The sequence below is a fragment of the Cricetulus griseus genome, chromosome 4, assembly GCF_003668045.3.
Source record: "Cricetulus griseus strain 17A/GY chromosome 4, alternate assembly CriGri-PICRH-1.0, whole genome shotgun sequence".
NCBI lineage: Eukaryota > Metazoa > Chordata > Mammalia > Rodentia > Cricetidae > Cricetulus > Cricetulus griseus.
Genome location: NC_048597.1, coordinates 68682336 through 68695504, shown reverse-complemented (window position 1 = coordinate 68695504; position 13169 = coordinate 68682336). Strand labels below are relative to the sequence as shown.

The 13169-nt window shown below is 42.4% G+C and overlaps 1 pseudogene; it reads left to right on the top strand.

Annotated features, from left to right (window-relative positions):
• Positions 1–8071: 8071 nt before the first annotated feature.
• LOC100758213 lies at positions 8072–8879 on the top strand (annotated as a pseudogene).
• The last annotated feature ends 4290 nt before the right edge of the window (positions 8880–13169 follow it).

Genomic DNA, 13169 nt, shown 5'->3' with positions numbered 1-13169 from the left:
AGACAATTATGACAAGAAAGTTAGAATTAAAGCAGAACAATAGTCTGACTTGGAAAAGCACACAATGAGAGTTTGTTCATTCGCCCTCAGATAGCCAGGGAAAAAAGTTCCTTCACTTGCTGTAGTACCCTGACTGAACCCTGGGAGTCCTGGGGCTGGACCCCAAAGGCTCTCATTAGACAGATGGTCAAAGGAACTAATGGGTTCAAGACAGATGGAACCCAGCACTGAATGGGGAGAGTGGACACAGGGTCACCTCTGAACCAAGAAGTTATTTACAGCTGATGACTTCTGGGAGAGGGAAAATAAATTTTTTCCAATGAAATAACACTGAGTCTATCAACCACACTCCAGGGTAGTCCCTATACCTACGTGTAGTTGGCCAACACAAAACCAGCTCCACGTATTTTTTTTTCTTTTGTTGGGTTTTGGTTTGATTTTATTTTGTCTGGGGTTTTTGCTGTTGTTGCTGGGTTTTTGTTTGTTTTGATTTTCAATTTTTGTTGTTAGTTTTTGAGAGAGAGAGACAATACAAAAAGTTGGGTGGATAGGGAGGATATGGGAGAAGCTTGGGGAGGGGAAATGTGATCAAAGCATATCATATGAAAAATTCTTAAATGAAAAAATAAAACATAGATTCTGATTCAGTGGGGCAAATAGTCTGCATTTCTAAAATAAAAAAAATATTAATGATGTTGACTTAACCTGGAACCAAGCACACACTGGTTCCCAGGTCTCTAGGCAGTTTTCTGCTCTTTTCTGTTGCTTATGGAATTGCAACTCAGTAAAGAAACTGTTCTGGCTTGTCTACCAGTCTGTTCCTCTTATTAGTAAATAAAAATAATTACGTATGTACAAATGTTTCTGGAAGCTGGAGATAGACATTTCTTCTGTGCAAGCTTTAGGCTAAGGAATATATCAATATGGCTTAAGGCTTTGCTTAACACTCCTCTCCCAGAAAACATATGGGCCTCCATGTGAACAACAGAAACCCTAAGTGAGGTCCTCCATGGGAAAACAAGAAACCAAAAGTGAGACACCACATGGAAACAGCAAGGCACATAAGTGAGGCCCACCTTGGGAAGAGTACAGGCCCATACATAAGGCCTCCATAAGAACAGCAAATCCCATGCATGAAATCTCCACTGGAAAAACAGAGTCCCATACATGAATACTACAGAAGTCCATAAGTGAGGTGTCTATAGGAAGATCACAGGCCCATAACAGACTTCCATATGAACAGCAGAGGCCCATTAAGTGAGGCTCACATAGGAACAAGAGGGTTATAGGTGAGACCTCAATAAGAACAGCTGAGGACCATATGTGAGGCCTTCATATGAATAAAGGAATCCAATACATGAGGACTCGAGAGAAATAGCAAAGTCTCATATGTGGGGCCTCCATGAGAACAGCAGAGGTCCATAGGTGAGGCCTACATAGGAACACCAGAGTCCAGTATGTGAAACCTCCAGAGGAGCAGCAGATCTATGAGTGAGGCCTCTATCAGATCAATAGAGTCCCATACATGAGGCCTCCATAGAAACAGTAGCGTCCCCATAATGAGGCCTCCATAGGAACAACAGAGTCTTCTTTTTGTGGCCTCCAAGGAAAAATAGAGTCCCCATAATGAGGCTTCCATTGGAAGAGAAGAGTCCCATACATGAAGCCTGCACAGGAACAGCAGAGTCCAATAATTGATGCCTACATAGGAACAGTAGAGTCCTCTACAAGAGCCTAAGTTTCTCTACCTGTCTATTCCTGATGAGGATGGGATCTCTCCTATCTATCTATCTATCTATCTATCTATCTATCTATCTATCTATCTATCTATCTATCTTGGCATTCCTACACACCCCTGATTACTGAAAGTTCCCCATGTAAGATTATGGGTTGAAAGTAAATGGCCCACAAAATAGTGACACTATTACAAACATTGGCCTTATTGGAGTAGATGTGTCTTTTGTTGGAGAAAGTGTGTCAGTGTGGAAGTGGGCTTTAAGGTCTCATACACGCACATCTCAATTCACTTCCTGTTGCCTGTGAGATTAAGATGTGGCTTCTTCTCCATTCTCAGGTCCTTCTCCAACACCATGTCTGCCTCCTTGCCACTATATTGCACCATGATGATAATGGACTAAACCTCTGAAAATATAAGTCACCTCAACTAAATGCTTTTCCTTCCTGTGAGTTGCCATGGTCATGGGGTCTCTCTTCACAACAATAAAAAACCCAACTCAGACAAAGATTCAATTGCACTCCTAAATTTTAACTTTTGTCCCTAGTCTATATCTGTCTCGACAGACTTCCACTTGGCTGACAGACACCATACAAGCATCACCTGATGAAGACAACCTGCTCCAAAAAACTGTGAGCCCTGGACATGCTGAAAGTTGAGGTGGATCAGCCCAGCCAATGTGATTGCTCCCTGTCTCTTAAGCTGGGTCAAGGATTCTGATGAATGCCCATTGCCTGAATTTCCTCCATGCCTTTGACCAGCATTCCAGACCTGCTGGGCCTGACAACAACGTCCTAGTTTCAGCAGGAAGTGGACACAGAAGAGAGTACATTGCCCCTTGTCCCCCAAAAGGCTGATATGTTAGATAAAAAGGAAACTCCCTGGCATAGGAGACAAAATGGCTACCTATAGTGCCTATTGGCATGTCAGGAAAGGTATTGTTAAAACCAAGTAAACCCAGATCTATCAACAGGAAAATTCATTAGCTGAAATACTTCTACAATATTATAGGGCACTCAACCTGTTCTGTATAAAACACAGGCTATTGTATGGCTTGAAGAGAAAATTGTTTCTATATAAACCACTCAAGAATTATTCAGAGATAATCTGGTTGTATTCAGCAAAAGCATTGTTTAAAAAAAGCAGGGGTGGGGGGATGAAATAAATAATTGATTCCCATTCTCATTTCCCAGCCCTTCTAGATAGTAATTGATATCAGTCATCACAGGGCCTTCTGCTTCCAGTAACTACTATTGGCTCCTGCATCATTGATGTTTTAACTAAGTGATAATTCCTGTCTAGTACCATAAAGCTTATGGACATTAGATCCTAATATATACAGCTCCATAGGAGTAGCAGGGTCCTGCCATGGAACAAACTTTTTGTACACAGTGAACATTTATTACTCTCATTGATTTAATAAAGAGATGACAGGTCTATAGCTAGGCAGGTTAAGGTTAGGTGGGAAGAACAGACTAAGAAGACCCTCTGACAAAGAATGGTGAAGAGAAGTAGTCATCCGGAGATGCAGAGAAGAGGATGAACATGCAGAGCTGAAAAAAGGTACTGCCTCATGGCAGAGCAAAGCTAAGAAAGATGGGTCAATTTAAGCTGTAAAACCTAGTAACATACCTAAGCTATGGCTGAGCATTTATATAGATAATAATGAGTCTCTGTGTGGTTATTTGGGAGCTACTGATCCCAACAAAAAAAACTCTGCCTACAATTGGTGCCCACTGTGGGACAACATACAGCCACATAAAACCAAAGGAAGCTTACAAAAGGGTTCTAAACACAAAACTGGAGCCAAAAGCCGCTTCCTAGTCTCATGTCTCTCATGCCAGCCTCGATACAGAGACATGTCTCCCAGCCTCTGCCTGTGGGTTGGAGCTGCCAGAGTGAGCCCCACCAGCATTCCACAAGCTAAGCCATGTGGTTAGTTTAAGTTTTGCTCATGTAGACAGCAAAGACTACAGATATACAGCAAAGACAGATCCAGATGGAAAAAAAAATCTCTAAACAAGCTACATTGTGTTTAAAAAAAAAAAATGTATGAAGGCATGGGAGAGAGAAAAGGGATATAGACACCCACAGGAAAAAAAAATAGTTTAAAAATAAGAAACTGAAGTCCTTGAAAAAGGAATAAAGTACTATAAAAAACACATAAAATGTAAAATACATGAGGAGTCTGGATCCTATGTGTTATTGTGTTATCTTTAAAATTTTTGATTGCTGATAAATGAGCGATGGCTACTAGGACACATTGGATTGATGGAGTTAAAGACTAAATAATTAGACTTAAAGTTTTCCTTAGTTATGATAAAAGGTGAATTGGGTATAAAATGTAATAGATATAGCAGAGACCCTCAATTACAGCAGCAGATGACTGTAAGCAAATCCCTCCTTGGGAACAGTAGTGGCCCACAGAGATGCCCTCCATGAGAGCAACAGAGGCTCTGCAGTGAGGCTCTCCACGGTAGAAGCAGCCTAAGAAACAAGCCAGTGCTTCAGTTGGGAGGGTTTGCATTGCTGGATTCCGATCCATGGCAGACATTCCAAGAGAACAGCCTCCTTCTCCAAGCCCACTCAGGGGACATGCCACCTCTTCCACTCACCCAGGCAATCTGTCATGAGGTCGTGTGTCTAGCAAGAATCCTTCCAGACTCAATGCTTTCCTTCAGCCATGAAGTTAATCATCTGCATTCTTAATTTCATTATATAAAGGCAGCATAATTCAGTCCCTTTTTAAGTAGAAAATACAACTGAACAAACACTTTAAAATACCATTCCTTTACCTATGATGAACCCATTATCTACCGTATTAGTAGGTGATAGTTAAAACACAAACAGACACATACACAGCTGTCTGGGCTTTCACAGTCAGCCCTCATGAACCTTACAACCTGGTTCTTTCAGCTGATTGTCTATTTTTATTGTGAGTCTGTCTCAGAAAATGACTATTTACAGCATTGTAATAGCTAACTGGTGTTTCTTTAAAACTCCTTTTTAAACTCCCTAACAAGAAACTTAGCAATAAAATAACTTTTAATCTAAATTTTTTTACTTAAGCCTACTCTACTAGCAATGAGGATAAATGACAGCAAATGTAAGGTCACCATTACCTTTTTTTGCCCTGTATTCCAGGCTGACGCAGCTTCCTAAGAAATGGTGATAGGCCCTCATCTCTGCCTCAGTAATCCGCACCATGGTGTAAGGTGAGTTTCTGGGGTCTGGCTCCTCATATTGCCTGCACTGCACAGCCATGGAGTTCCAGGACACAAGACCACCTTTCCTCCTCTCCATGCTTCTCCAGACACTGCGTTCACAGTATGGTTAAACCCCCTCCACCTAATCTCTCTGAAGATCACCCAAGGTCTTTTCTTTGCTGAGAGTTGAGCCTGAGGATTAGTGAATGCTGACAGGATTATTGCTTCAACAGACTACCAGAAGCCCTCACTCGGAAACAGAAGGAAAGCTGAGGGATAAAGACACTAGGCACAAAGGAAACCGCCAGAGCCACTGATAATAAGAATGTTTCCTGAAAAGTGCCACATCAGGAGATAGCAGGCCTCCGGTTAAATAATAAGTGAAATTACTAAATTACGTTTTGAAAGAGGGATAAAAATTTTGAAAAGAGATTCTTTAGAAGATTATTTCTGCCAGATCAGTTTCACTCGCCTTCTTTTCCAAGCTCTCCAGGCTGCCACAGTGTAAGCCCAACACAGCACTGCTGCCAGGGAGTTTACCATCTAAGGAAGCAGCAGGCTGACATAGCAAATGATAAAGGTTCAAGAGCTGCAACTGCTCCTGAGGAACAGCTACAGGACGACATCACAATTCCCAATTGAAGGATTCCCTTTCCTGCTATGGTATGCAAGAGCCCCCCTAGAACCACAAGAAAAAAAAAAAAAAAAAAAAAAACCACTTCATATTACAGAGCTAAGCTGTACAAAGACACACAAGAGGCTCCTTTTCCTAATGTATTTTATTCTGTTTTTATGTGATTAATGTTGCTGATGAATAATGTTGTGCTCTGTAACTTAAAGAGTGTGCCACAAAACAGCCCATAGTTCAGTGAAAAGTATATGAATCTAAAGACTGTCCATGTGAGCATCTGCGGTAGTCTCTATGCTCTATGAGAGAGTCTGTGGTGGTCTCCAGTCTCTGTCTATGTGAGCATCTGCAGTAGTCTCCAGGCTCTGCTTATGTGACCATCTGTGGTAGTCTCCAGGCTCTCTCTGTCCATGCGAGCATCTGTGGTGGTGTCCAGACTGTCTATGTGAGTGTCTGTGCGGCTCTGTGATCTCCAAAGGAAAGTGTGTATTGCACCTTAAGCATATTTACAGACCCAGATATGTGTAGCTATTAAGTCATTTTTCTTCAGTAACAATGGTGTTTTATAATTTAACTAGACAGTTTGCCAGCCATTTCTTAAGGTAATTTTATAAATGTTTGCTTTTTCAAGATAAGGTGAAGTGGATTCAGCTCAAATGGACAGGAGGAAAACTCAGTAAAGTTTTAGCCCATCCTGTCTCTGACTTACACAGATACTGTGTAGCTGTAAAAGTGCAAGGCAGCAGCTAGATTATATCCGGCTCATATTAAAATAATGCATGATTTTGATGTTTTTATTTATTTACAATTTTTTAATAATAACATTTATAAAACAAGAAAATAAAAATACTGAATGTTGAAGATATATTTTTCTTTCCTTCTTGATTATGAAGCCTGTTCATTTTATATAAGGCCTCAAACTTAGGAATGTGTTTCAGGATACGGTTTGTATTCAGGCTCTTCTTACTCTATTGCCTGATACGCAGGTCTGGATTAATTTACTTAAGTTTGTGAATCTTGTTGATTTCCTTGAACCAACTCTAACAAGTGTGTTGGAGGCTGTATTTTGCTTATTCAGTTCTTGTTTCTATTTAATTGATTTCAGCCCTGAGTTTGATTATTTCTTTCTGCCTGTTCTTTTTGGGTGTTTAATGAAGTATTTCATCTTCATTAAATTCTAAAAAGGCTTTAATTCCCTTTTTAATATCTGCCTTGATCCAGTTTTCATTCAGTAGTGAGTTGTTTTGCTTCAGGGAGTTTGTATACTTTCTGTCATTCCTAGTCTTGATGCCCACCTTATGACATGGTGATCAGATAGGATATAGGGTATTATTGCAAAGACTTGCTTTGTGTCCCAGTGTGTGGTCAGTCTGGGAAATGACTTAGGCTTTCTATTGCTGTGAAGAGACACCATGACCACAGCAAGTCTTACAAAGGAAAACATTTAATTTTGGCATGTCTTGCAGTTTCAGAGGTTTAGTCCGTTTTCAGCATAGTGGTACATGGCAGTGTGTATGCAGACATGGTGCAGGAGAAAGAGCTGAGAGTCCTACATCTTGATCTGAAGGCAACAGGAAGTAGAGACCTCAAAGCCTATCCCACAGTGACACACATTTTCTGACAAGGTCATAACCTAGTCCAATACCTCCTAATAGTGCCGCTACCTATGGGAGCCATTTCTTTCAAATAACCATAGGAGAGTGCCATGGGCAGCTTGAGAAGAATGTGTTTTCTTTAGTTTTGGGTGTAATGTTCTGTAACTGTTTCTCTGTTTAGTTTTTGATTGGATGACCTGTCTACTGGTGAGAGTGGGGCACTGAAGTCACCAACTACCACTGTGTGAGAGTCAGTGTGTGATTTAGCTATAGCAGAATGGGTTGTTCTACATTCACTCTAGGCAGCCTTTTGTAATTACCACTCTACAATTACCACTCTACCACGGCTGTCAAGATGGAGGTAGGGTCCAGGAGCTGTATCAAACTCTTCACTACCTTTGTCTTAATCAGCCCATGTTGGCTCCCCTCATTTCTCCTACAGGCAATTAAGCTATTCTGTTTTCAATCGGTTCCCCTAAGAGGGCAAGCTTATGTTGCTCACTTAGCATCTTCTAGAAAAAAATCTTGAATATTGATAGGGGGCCGCTTACCCAGATTAAAGAAGCAACAAAATATTCCTTGTCATGCTTCTGCTAGTTCATGAAGCAAACCAATGAAGCAATTTCAAATCCAGAATCCTTTTTGCTATAGTTATCAATTTATTCTGAACCATTTCAAGTTATAGACTTATTCCAATTTGAGAATAAGCAAAGGGACTGTTACAATTACCACTCTGCTTTAGATAAAGAAACCTGGAGACTCAGAACATCTTCTGCATGCCACTAAATAAATAACTCTTGATCTGGTTCTGAGTGGCTAATGTAAACTACCGGGACACAAAGCAGTATTAGTTGTAATTTCTACCTGTAAGTAAGATACAGTGTTGGCTCTCTCTCTTCTCCAGCCGAGCAAGATGCCCAAGAGAAAGAAGGCCGAGGGGAAGAAGGTGGCCCCAGCCCCTGCCCCTGCTGTCGTGAAGAAACAGGAGGCCAAGAAGGTGGTGAACCCTTTGAGAAGAGGCCTAAGAACTTCGGCATTGTGCAGGACATCCAGCCCAAACGAGACCTCACACGCTTCGTCAAATGGCCCCGATACATTCGGCTGCAGCGGCAAAGGGCCATCCTTTTAAGCGGCTTAAAGTTCCTTCTGCCATTAACCAGTTCACCCAGGCCCTCGACCAGCAAACAGCTACCCCTCTGCTCAAGCTTGCCCACAAGTACAGGCCAAAGACAAAGCAGGAGAAGAAACAAAGACTGTTGGCCCGTGTTGAGAAGAAGGCTGCTGCCAAAGGGGATGTCCCAACTAAGAGGCCACCTGTTCTTCGAGCAGGAGTCAATACAGTCACCACCTTGGTGGAGAACAAGAAGGCTCAGCTGGTGGTAATCGCCCACGATGTAGACCCCATTGAGCTGGTGGTCTTCTTGTCTGCCCTGTGTCGGTAAATGGGGGTCCCCTATTGCATCATCAAGGGAAAAGCCAGGCTGGGACGACTGGTCCACAGGAAAACATGCACCACCGTTGCCTTCACACAGGTTAACTCGGAAGACAAGGGTGCTCTGGCTAAGCTGGTGGAAGCTATTAAGACCAATTACAACGACAGATATGATGAGATCCGCCGCCACTGGGGAGGCAATGTCCTGGGTCGTAAATCTGTGGCTCGACTTGCCAAGCTGGAAAAGACAAAGGCCAAAGAACTTGCTACTAAACTGGGTTAAATGTACACTCTCTGCTAAGTTTTCTGTAAATAAATACAAAGTTATCTTCCATCTTTTAAAAAAAAAAAAGATACAGTGTTGTTCTTAGGAAAGACTTTATTCAGTACATGTTTAACAAGCAACCAAAGCACAAATTAGTATTTGGAACAAAGCAATTTGAAGCCAGATCTCATCTAACTGCTGAAAAAAAAAATAGAAAGATGATATTGTAGGTGCTCAGAAAAGGGAGAGAGACTGGGCTAGGTCTGGTGGAGGGCCATTATGCTAAGGTATTCCAGGGAAGAGTTGAGATAAGCACTGGAGGGTTTGTTCAAGCAATCCAGGGAATTAGCCAAAGGAGAGTCCCTGTGGGCCTCAGTGGACTCAAACCAGGGCCCTCTCAAATCCACTAAACTAGTATAAACAGGAAAATAAAGACATTTCTCATGATTATACTGAGCTATGCAGATTAGGGATCTCAAGAGGCTCCATGGTCCCTCCCCTAAGGAGTAAAGCAATAATCTTCCCTCAGCACTAATTAGCATAGCACCATGTTTAAAAAAATATTTATGGGTGTCATTAAAGCTTCCACTCTGATATTATGACTAGACTAGAACACAGGCTTTGAAATAAGTTCTCAGTTCAAATCCTTAGTCCACCTCTTGGGAACATTATTCTTAATTTTGTCATTTGTCAGGATGGGAGTACTACAATCTACTTTCAGAATTGTAAAAAAAAAAAAAAAAAAAAAAAGGAGAAGGAGGAGGAGGAGGAGGAGGAGGAAAAGAGAAAGAAAGAAAAGAAAAGGATAAAAAAGAAAAAGAAAAGGCATATGTGAAAGAGCCTGGCACTCAATAAGCATTACTTCCCCTGATTATTTATTATAGATAAGATCTTACCATATATCTCTGGCTGGCCTGGAATTCTCTATGTAGAGCAGGCTAGACTTGAACTCACAGTGATACAACTGCCTCTGCGTCCTGTGTGCTGGGACTAAAGGTGTGAGCCACCATGCCCATCAACCTTCCTTTTATAAAATAGATATTCACCTACCCAAAAGCCTTCAGCGGAAAGTCAAATGACAATAGTGGCATTGATCTCACTTCTTCCTGTCTTCCATCTAATGTCTTTTTATTTTACTTCTAAGAATTTATTAATCCCCCAGAGAAGATTTATTCTAGAGTCAAATGAAGAACCAACCAGAGGTCTTCTCTCCATTGGACATTTTTGGGGGGAGACAGAGTTTCATGTACCCCAGAAGCTAACTGTGTACTACCACTGGGGCAGAGCATGACCTTGGGCTTCTGATACTCAGGTTTCCATCTCTGAGTGCTGGAATTACAGGTGTGTACCACCACCACTGCTAATGTGACAGACAGTAGGGGTTCTTGACAGTAGGCTGCACTCCACCACTTAAACTTCTCTTTTCTTATTTTCTATCTCTTTTCTAAGCATGCTTTCTTTAATGCTTTGGCTTTCCCTGACATTTTAGGCTTTCTTGCTCTTTATGAAGCCTCCTTCCCAGACATGTGACTGCTTGCTGGCCATGTGTCTGACCGCCAGACCAGCTTATATGGCATTGTTCTTTTTTCTTCTCTTCCTGGAGTTTACAATTTGCTGGCCCTGGGTTTAGTTTTGTTTGGTTGGTTTTTTTCCTTTTCTTTTAAACACTAATTAAATTGCTCTTGAGCTTCTATTTAAATTTACTCATAAACTAATTATGAATGAGTCTAAGAACTTCAAGAGCAGATTGCATATTTCCCTCTGTATTTTCTGGCAGCCAAAACAGATTCCAAAATGCCATTGACACTGGTCAAGAAGCCACCACAGTCACTTGAAGACCAAAGAAGTCGTAGTTTGCTTTCTGTTTCAGTGATAAAACATTGACCAAAAGCAAATTGGGAAGGAATAGGTTTATCTAGCTTACATGTTTAGTCTGTTATCAGGGGAACTAGGACAGAAAGTCAAGGCAGGAACTGTGAAGAAATGCCACAGACTGGCTTGCTTTCCAGGGCTCTCTCAGCTTCCTTTCTTGTACCACCCAGGACCACCTATCCAGGGGTATCACAACCTACACTGGGTTGCACATTCCCACATCAATCATTAATCAAGAAAACGCCCCCACAGACATGCCTACAGGCTAGTCTGATGGAGGAAGCTCCCTCTTCCCAGGTTACTGTAGTTTGCATGACAAAACTAACCAGTGCAGCAATGGATTCATTGTAAGGGAATCATACACCTGGTCTAACAAGTCCATTCAGGAAACTCCCAAGGGTGCCTGCCTTAGGGAACAGAGGATAATTCCTGTTGACCAAACCGCCCCCAACCCCCGGGCTTTTTAGAACCAGTTCCCACAGTGCAAAAGTCCACATATACCTCCAGTCAGCCACAGGCAGGCATCTGGCTGCTCTTCTGAGTTTTTGTGTTCTGTACTGAAAATAAAGGTGTGACCTCATAATTCAAACTCTTCTCTCACAGCAGCCATTGGGTTTATATTGGGCTTTCCTAACAGAGCTGTGAGGCATAAAGGTAGAAGATCAGGGGGATGAGAAGCAGTACAGACTGAAAGACCCCCTCCCGCCCCTTAGTTTTTTCTTTTAAGTTTGCCTCCTCCTCCGGTCGGCAGCTGGCGGAGTGTGCGGGGAATGCATCCTCCCCTGCACTCCCCGACCCCTGATCCCCACAGCCGCCGCCCCACTTCCCCGCCGCGCGCGCCCCCGCCGCCCAGAACAGCAGCAGAGAGACGCCGACCCGGCCCCCCCCCCCCCCCCGCGGCCCCGCTTGACGGGGATCGCTCCGTCCCAAGGTCAGCCATCTGGACGCGGCAGAAGATAAAGGCCGTTTCGCCTGACTACTAGACCTTGAGAAAATGCTGATTTGATGCTTTTCGCTTCTGTACTGTGCTTTTACTCCTATATAAGGACCCCCCTTCCGGGGCTCGGGGCTTGGCCTAACAGAAGCTAAGTCCCCGGGTACCCGAGCCACTAATAAAGCCTCTTGCTTTTTGCATCCAAGTTCGTGGACTCGCTGATTCCTGGGTGCGGGTCTCCTTCTACGAAAGTACCTCTTCGCGGGTCTTTCAAGACAATGCCTATGAATGCAAGGGCAAAAGGTAAAACTAGGGCTGATACTGTCCTTCCAAGCTAAATCAGCCACTCTCCCTGTCTTTCAAACCCATGCCCTCCAAGAGACACCATGTAGACACTCATTTCCTGTCATCTCTGAATGGGACTTGTTATCCTTTTTCTATGAAACCTTACTAAACTTCTCTTATTAAATCTATTCCCATTGTTTCCCCCTTGACATTACTGTATGTCTTAGGGTTTTGACTGCTGCGAAGAGACACCATGAACATAGCACAGTATTCATTTAATAATGATAATAAATAACTTTATTATTAGTTTATGTACTGGCTATTCTACATACTTTTGTGTAGGCTTGTATTAGTTTCTTTTCTGTTGCTTTGATAAAATACGCTCACAACAGCAATTTAAGGTGGAAAGGATTTGTTCTGTGTTACAGTCCATCACAGTAAGGATGGCATGGTAGCAGAAGCATGAGGACAGGCCATCATCTTTCATTAGCAGTCTGAATGCTGACAGATAACAGGAAGTAGGGCCTGACTACAAAACCTCAAAGCCTGCCATTGATGACATACTTCTCCAGCAAGACCCCACCCCCTAAGTTTCCACAATCTTCTCAAAGAGCACTACTCTCTGGGTACCAAGTGTTCAAACACGAGCCAACGATGGACATCTCACATTCAAACAGCATTCCTCCTGTGGTTCCCATAGGCGCATGTCCAGCTCATAATACAAAATGCACTTAATACAACTTCAAAGGTCTCCATAAGAGCAATATTCTACCAGGATGCATGTTGGCAAGCTGAAAGCTCTCAACAATTGCACCCACTCCAACATAGTACCTAGAAATATGAAGTAGTCTACAGCTACACCTCTGGCCCTGTGTTTGCCCCTAGCCCAATCCCGTTTACTGTTTCTCACTTGATCTTGTGTTTCTGGGAAATTACTTAACAGATATGCCTATTACTACATTTTCATTACGAAAGAATAGAAGCCACAGAACTCAAGTCTAAGGTCAGACTTGTGTTTTTCTCTGCAGTCAGATATGTCTCTCTTTTTTTATGGGGTGCTTCTGTAGGGGTCAAATCACAGCCTACCAACTCTCTCTTCTCATCTTCACACAGTCAACATCCTCTTGTTTTTAGGATGTAAGTTGTAACTCTTGATGGTACGAGATGAAGTTAATTGGGTGGATTGTGGTGGATTATGAATATCACTTTAGTGAATG